This window comes from Rutilus rutilus (genome assembly GCF_951802725.1).
Source record: "Rutilus rutilus genome assembly, chromosome: 3".
NCBI classification, from domain to species: domain Eukaryota; kingdom Metazoa; phylum Chordata; class Actinopteri; order Cypriniformes; family Leuciscidae; genus Rutilus; species Rutilus rutilus.
Window position 1 is genome coordinate 54,841,579 of NC_140211.1, and position 7,776 is coordinate 54,849,354.

At 36.2% G+C, this 7,776-nt stretch overlaps 1 protein-coding gene across 7 annotated transcripts in view; it reads right to left on the reverse strand.

Annotated features, from left to right (window-relative positions):
• Window positions 1–6,995, reverse strand: part of tead1b (TEA domain family member 1b) — a 74,155-nt gene extending 67,160 nt beyond the window's left edge. For 3 of the 7 annotated variants that reach the window (XM_084404241.1, XM_084404239.1, XM_084404240.1), the window contains exons 1-2: window positions 6,614–6,990; window positions 6,100–6,196 (exon numbers count right to left, since the gene is read on the reverse strand). The gene's annotated coding sequence lies outside the window, so the exon portion shown is untranslated. Of the gene's footprint in view, window positions 1–6,099; window positions 6,197–6,329; window positions 6,359–6,601 lie in introns of all 7 variants that reach the window. The other 4 variants (XM_084404238.1, XM_084404235.1, XM_084404237.1 and 1 more) reach the window with 3 other exon arrangements.
• Between the last annotated feature and the right edge of the window lie 781 nt (window positions 6,996–7,776).

Here is a 7,776-nt window from a genome sequence, read left to right on the forward strand (position 1 = left end):
AATTAAATGTTTATTAGATATTCAGAGATTTGTTTAAATGATATAGATGAGCATTTGCTGAATATGCAATAGCCTATTAGTTTGCTTTTCTGTTACTAAAAACTTAAAATCAAACGCTTTACTTTTTCGCATACCGTTTACTTTCTTTGTCTAACAGTTATGTCAGATTCTGTCTCTGCCAAATATCAGCCTTGGCGATATATCAGTCGACCACTAGTTGTAATTACGTGATTTCAACTTGTAAAAAGCGTTCACGTCCTCGTAGAGCTCGTAATTACATCTTGTAAGATGGGAATTGTCTGAGAGCTCCTACTTGTACCACATGACTGCTGTACCACCTGATCACAGCAGATTAATTTTGGCATTGCTAGTGGTAATTCCCACAGCTCAGAATATAACATCACGTGGTGTCATCTCGAGACTACGGTAATTACGACATGGCATGAATGCAGCATATCATTATATTGGATCCGTGCATTCGGTCTTAAAGTGACAGCAGCTTAATATACCCTGTCTGTGTCATTAATGTTAATCAAACAACAAAATTCAAAAAGTAAATAACTTTTGTCGCTTTAAAGTTGTCATATGATGCTATTTTCAAAGATCATTATTTTGTGTATTGGGTGTAATAGAATATGTTATCATGCTTTAATATATATAATAAAAAAAAATACATTACATTGTATGTACAGTATGCTCCTCCTTATGAGAAGCACAGTGTGCTCTGATTGGTTTAGGGTTAGCCCCCCACCCAGTGCATTGTGACTGGCCGAACACCTCAAGCGTGTGTCGAAAACGTAACGCCTCTTACCATAACCGCGAGCTTCAGCTTCCAAAGCAATTAAATAAATACTATTAATAATGTTGTCAGCTTTCCCACATCAGTTCGAGCCCGAGTCGGATTCTGAAAATGCAGATGACCAAGCCGATCGATCGGAACAAACTTCAGCAGAACATTTCAAAGTGGGAGGTTGTAAGCTCTGCATGAGCGATTGTCTATGTTTGTCATCTATTCACTACAAGTTATAAGCCGAGATATAGAAATAGCCTTTGTGCACAGTTTAAGAAATGTGCATAATAATATAATAAAGTTTATTAATGTGTTACATTATTTAGGGCTATTAATATTTAACATATAAAAAAAAAAAAAGATTTTTGTTTGGTATTGAGAAAATTTCAGCGTTATCGGTATCAGTTTCTCAAATTGTGGTGTTTGGTATTGAGGAATTTAGTATATTAGTTATTTTAATGTGTTGGTTTTTAACTTCACACTTCTCACGGATAATAGATACGGCTTCCGACAAAAATGAAGTGTTAAATCTGATGGGAAAGAAAACCAAACTTAACATACTTTTATGTATAATGAGGAAACAGGGCAAATTTTACACAACCAAAGCTTAATTCAGCAATTCCAGCACTGAAACATTAAAAACAGATTGACAGTATAGTGTTGCATCACCTAAATTCATTTAGTTTGAAAAGCATGCATTTAGCGAACAAAGAACCATACTTGATGGACGCTCATTTGTAAAACGTGTCATTCTAGCAGCTGCGGTTTTGATGCACATGGCAACTGTAAAAGAGTCAAACTTTAGTAAATTTGATGTTAATAACCAACTTTCAATATGGCACACTTCCTTTTTTTCTCCATCCAACGTATGCGATTAATTTTCTTCAAAACGCTGCATTGTGTTACAAACAAATCCAGAGGATCCATCCGAAGACCATAAAATCAATCAGGAAAGAGTGACCAATACTTGGGTTTGTATAAAACAGCATCTGATTTGTTCAGCTCTTTATTTACAACAGCTGTTTGGATTAGTGAGAAGAGACAAGAATATTGCTGCCAAACATATCCATCCTTTTTATTCACTGAATATAACACAGAATTCCTTTTCAACATACGCCTGCTATTATGCCTATCATTAAACGCAGGACCTTCCCTTCCAAGGACCTCACGAATGTATAATAGTTTCCATGGCTTTGATTTTCTTTTTTACCCCTCCCGTGATAATCTTGACCACAGATAGATTCTAATAGGAAATGATGCCTATAAGAGTAAAACACACAGGACGTGGCTGTTTGTGTTGGTCTGTCTCCCAGCAGAGTTTAGTAGTTCACATTACCCCTGACCACAGAGCACAGCAAAGTGAGTTAGCTGCTTCTAGAAGTGGCAAAGGCACTTTTGTGCGGTTCATTCATATCTGTTTTCAGCCTTGTTGAGGTAAACCCTCTTTCATATGCGTCGCCATTATAAACCTATTTGTTCCACGCTGCCCACCGACTGAACATAAATCACATGCAGTCAATAAAAACATCAACATGTGAGAGAACATACGCCTAGAGACGCTAGAATCGCGTGTTTTCAGTGTGCCAGGTGTTGATTCAAGAATAACGGCTAATTTGGACATGATTCAAAACAACTCTTGAAATGATTCACTAGAATGATGCGATGTTTCCAACGGGGGGTAAAAAAAAGAAGATCGACGACAGCAGTAGTAGACCATATGCTCATGGAAGATTTTGATTTACACAAATTGAAAATCAACAGTTTGTTGTAGTTCTACTAAAAATATTTCAGTTATCTGATTTGCATTAGACTCGCTCGTACACAAAATTCACAACCGACTGTAAGCACACATCCCACACGGGAACATAAAAAATACAAACCGAGGAAATGCTATTGTTTGGCGTGCAGGATGTCAGTCAGACTGAATATACTCTGACTTCAGCTCAACTTTTTGATCTTTCATCCTTTTAAAAGAAACGACTTGGAACAAACATGTCAATGCTGGCCAACAGAAAGTTAGCAACTCAAATATGAAGCGATTTAAAATGCCATTGATAAGCTGAGTGAAGAGATATCTTATCTGAAGCATACATGGGCCATATGGTGCCACGACCGCTGCCGCCTGTTGCTGGCATAACAATAGCCCGACCTGGACAGCGAATGACGGGCACAGTGTTAGCCTGGACTCCCTGAGCGGGAAACGCGAGAGCAAACGTTCATATTTGCATTTTTTTTTTTTTTTTTTTCTTACAGGTGCAGAAAGGGTCTAAACCAGATGTCTGCTTGAGCGCAAAACTGTTTGCCTTCTACAATTCAACAGCCTCACACACACACTCCTCCCCGGCTCAGCAACAGGAAAAACAATAGCTTCTCTCTGTACGCTCCCATTCCCCCACAATCCTCCATTCCCAGAGGTAACCCAATCCACTATGTCTGAGCAATGCACCTATTCTCTTCTCATTTCACAACTGAAAGAATGCTTTCTTCCTGAGCCACGCCGGAGAGCACCACTGAAACAGAAAGTATTGAAATTAATGTTTTTCCCTCCTGATTCAAATTCATTATTTATGGACAGTGATATGCGATTTTCCTTAACAGAGATTGTAGCTTGAAAGGGCAATGCGGTACTTTTGCAAAGCTAAACGCGGTTTCAAAGACATTCTCATTCAACAAAAAAAAAAAAAACCTGTAGTTTAATAACTCATTTAGAGTTTTTGTCAGCCGTGTTCTGATCAATAAATAACTATTTAAAGCTTCATTATGTGTAATACATAGGCTACTCAATGTGCAATGTATATATTAGAGAGGCTGTATGCAATATAAAGATCACCGGCAGCGCTGGTTTGCCTGAATTCATCTATCAGTGGTGCTCAAAATGACAATCTGTTCCTCCATTCATAAATTATAATAATACAGTAACAGCACATACCTTACAATGAAACCTACACTCAAGCAACCCGGTTAACACAAATTAAAACAGCCAACTAAAGTAAAGGTTAAGTTTGAAACTTTAGTCACTGCATCATAAAATTATTCCCACTCTCATTTTATGGTTTATGCTTTCCTTTTTTACATCCCAATGGATATGGCTAACTTTGATAAGGTTCTTGAGTTTTCTAACCACATCTGATGAAGAGTCAGATGTACAACATCAACTGATGGGTTCAGTGTGAGACAATGTTTCATTCTCTGACTTGAAAATGTCAAGCAAGCGTGTTCAACAGGTCTATGCGCGCACTGCACTCACCCTGAGCAAAAAAGCACTTATTCCTATGCCTATTTTACACAACAAGCAGATTTGCTTCTCATCACTGTGATACTGTATGTCAGGGGCGTATATCAGATGGAAGTCAATCTGTTTACTGTAGTACATGATAATGGCTCAGTTAGAGGACACAAACAACACATTGTGTCGCTCGGACCCTTCTTTATAAAAGAGGCCAATGTGAAATATAAGACAATAATTAACTGCAAGAAAAGAGGTCTTTTCCCAAAACGCACAATAGGGAACTTGTTTTCCTGTAAAGAATTAAAGTCCAGAACAAGGGCAAGGGTCCGCAGTTTTATACATTTTGCATTAGAAAGAAAAAGTGAAACAGCTGCTTTGTGTTCTCATAGTACACTGACAAAAAGTTTAAAAAAATATATAAAAAAAATTCTACCTGCACAGTAATAATCAATATGTTTCCATCAATTCATAATCATTTCTGTCATTTCTACTCTTGTAAGTATGTGAACTCAAATTTCATCATAATATGACATTCAAGTGGCCAAAATAGTAAAATGACATGTCTTTGGCATCACTGATCCTACTTATTTAAGGCAACAATTTTAGTAGGTTGACAGTGTGATCTGACTCTTAATGACTTTGAATTAAGTAGCCTACTATAGTCAGCTTGATTCAGTCATACATATATTAATATTATTGACTTGAAAAAAAAAATCAATTACAATACATTTTTAGTGTAAAAAGTAAAAAGGTCACAATTTATTTTAAGGGGACGTTGTTACATTGTAATTACTCAAATAAGTACTGAATAAGATTAATTATCTACATGTACTACATCTACATAACTATAGAGTTACGATTAGGGGTAACACTTTATTCTAAAGTGTCTTTGTTACACTGTAATTATACATTTTTGAAATTACTATAGGGTTTGGTTTAGGTTTAGTTTCATGTAATTATGCATAATTTACCGTTATTACTGTGGTAAGTACATGTAGCAAACGTAACAAGGACTTTATGAAAATGACCATGAATGGTTTAGTGTTAGTTACTTGTAATTATAATTTACTGTTATTCCTAGTGAGTACATGTCACAATATGTCACCTTAAAATAAAGTGTTACCAAATTCGGTTACACTTTAGGTGTAAAGTGTGGGTTTTAAGATCTTTTTTACACTGTAAGTACTGAGTGCCATTAACAACATGTACTTACTATAGGGTTAGAGTTTGGTTTGGTTTAGTTGCATGTAATTATGCGTAATTTATAGTTATATTACTATGGTAACTGCATGTAACATATGTAACAATGACACTGTAAAATAAAGTGTTACCCAGAATTAATATTAATAACTCACAGCTCGTTTTATCTTTGAGTTTAAGCAGCTGGAGGTGCGATGCATATGTGATTTCATAACTAATGAATTCACAAATGGACAGTGAAACTGTTAAAAACGTCAAAGAGCAATAATGCCATGGAGTAGTTAGTGTGGAGTTGGTAAAGCTAGTCATTGATGAATTGCTAGGCTAAGCTATGCTGTATCGTCATAGTTTCGTTGCTTGTGATGAAACAGCGTTTCTGAATAAGATACTTTAAAACACACACACACACACACTGTAACTGACACACTATATTTTAACCGGCATTATCGTTTAAAAAGTCGAAATACAACACGCTGAAGCACGACATTAGTCCATAAGAAACAGGGCGGGCATTCCCAACAAAGGAAATGACAGAGGAATAGCAGCCAGATTCTCAGTAGGAAAAATTAAAAACAGTGTCAACTACTGCTAGAATTGTATAGCAGATTTGGACAAACTTTTAAACTGCACAACAGAGAACTAAAGTTTCTCAAGAGTAACTCTGTCAAGTAAAGTGCGAGTACACAGGGTGGTTGTTGTTGTTGTTGATGTTGTTGTTGTTTTTAAAATTATAGACACAGATATTAAATAAGCTTAAGGATATGATGTATTTTCCTGTGCCTGTTAAACAACGAAACAGCCATTGTAATGATGTAAGATGCCAAGAGTTCACGCACAGTAAGTCAAATGCATAAAGAGGAGAAAAGTCAAATGTACTTACGGCTGAGATCTGAACAGAAGTTGGAGAATAAACGCCAAAGATGCGCGAGCAACAAGTCTCTCCTCGATATATTTGTGCACCGCTCCGAAATAGCCAACTATGGAGGAGAAAACAGCAACATTTGGATCCGTCATCTTGTCCAAAAATTCTTTTCATGCAATAATCAATGTCCAAAAAACGTTCCCCCAAAACGACGCGTATTGTTTCTGGTGTAAATGTGCAGGACTTACTGCAGAGCGCGAGCGCGCAAGGTCGGCTTCTTTAGCAAAAAAATGTGAAAAATGTCAAAGATTTTCGTGCTATGTCAGACTGAGTCAGTGGACAAAGTGAAAGCAGCACCCTGTTGCTGCAGCGTCGCACTAAAATCCCATTGAAAAGATACTTTGAGCCCGACCCCTCTTGTTACATGCCTATCAATAGTCATAATCACGCAACACAGTTTGTATTTGCTCGTCTGCTTTAACTTAATCCATACAATATTAAGCCATTAAGGGCTAATTACCTTTAAACTTACCTTAACGTCCGCTTTCTTTATTTATATCAACATTTAAGTTCGGCCCCTTTGTTTTTGTTCTAGTGTGGGGTTGTATAGTTTTTTTTTTCTTTCTTTTTTTTTAATGCAAACTGTGTTTAAAGTTATTCTTGTGTTTTTTGGGGGCCGGCCGGGAATGTGAACGTGAATCTCCGCCGCACCGATAGAGATGCGAAGAATGCTCGGAATGAGAGCAGGAATGAAATGAACGCGAGCGTCGAGTTTGCAGAAGGGCGGAGCGTCACTGGCGTCATCCCGCAGCTTCTCCCACATCCATGGGGATGACCTCACAGGACACGTCCGAGAAATCCTCCAATGGGAGACAGCGCTGGCTTGTTTATACTTTCTAGCCCACTTGTTTGCAACGTATCGATTCAGATCAATGTAATTATAGTTCTTTCGAGGTTTTAATTGTTTACTGTATATCCCTGTAGAACTATTTGTCATATATTGTGTGTGTGTGTGTGTGTGTATATATATATATAAAAAAAACATTAATGTTTCCAAACATTAATGTACTGGTCAAAAGTTTGGAAACATTAATGTTTTTTAATGTTTTTGAAAGTAGTCTCTTAATCTTACCAAAGTTGCATTTATTTGATCAAAAATACAGAAAAATCTGTAATATAGTGAAATATTATTACAATTTAAATTGACTGGCTTCTGTTATAAAATATTTTGAAATGTAATTTATTTCTGTGACGCAAAGCTGTATTTTCAGCATCATTACTCCAGTCTTCAGTGTCACATGATCCTTCAGAAAGATCATTTCTTATAATGATCAATGTTGAAAACAGTTCTAGCTTAATCTCATGATACACTGCCTTTCAAAAGTTTATTTGGCAAATGCACATTATAATAAGTGATGTTCTTCATCAAAGAATCCTGAGAAAAATCTCAGTTACCATTAAAAATATGAATCAGCAAATATATATATAGAAGCATATAGACTGATTTCTGAAGGATCATGTGATACTGAGTAATAATGCTGAAAATTCACACATAAATTTGCATAAATGCATACAATTTTGTAATAAAAAAAAGTTGTAATAATATTTCACTTTTTTTACTGTATTTTTGATCAAATAAATCCAGCCTTGGTGAGCCTAAGAGACTTTCAAATACATTACATATTTCTGAAAAAA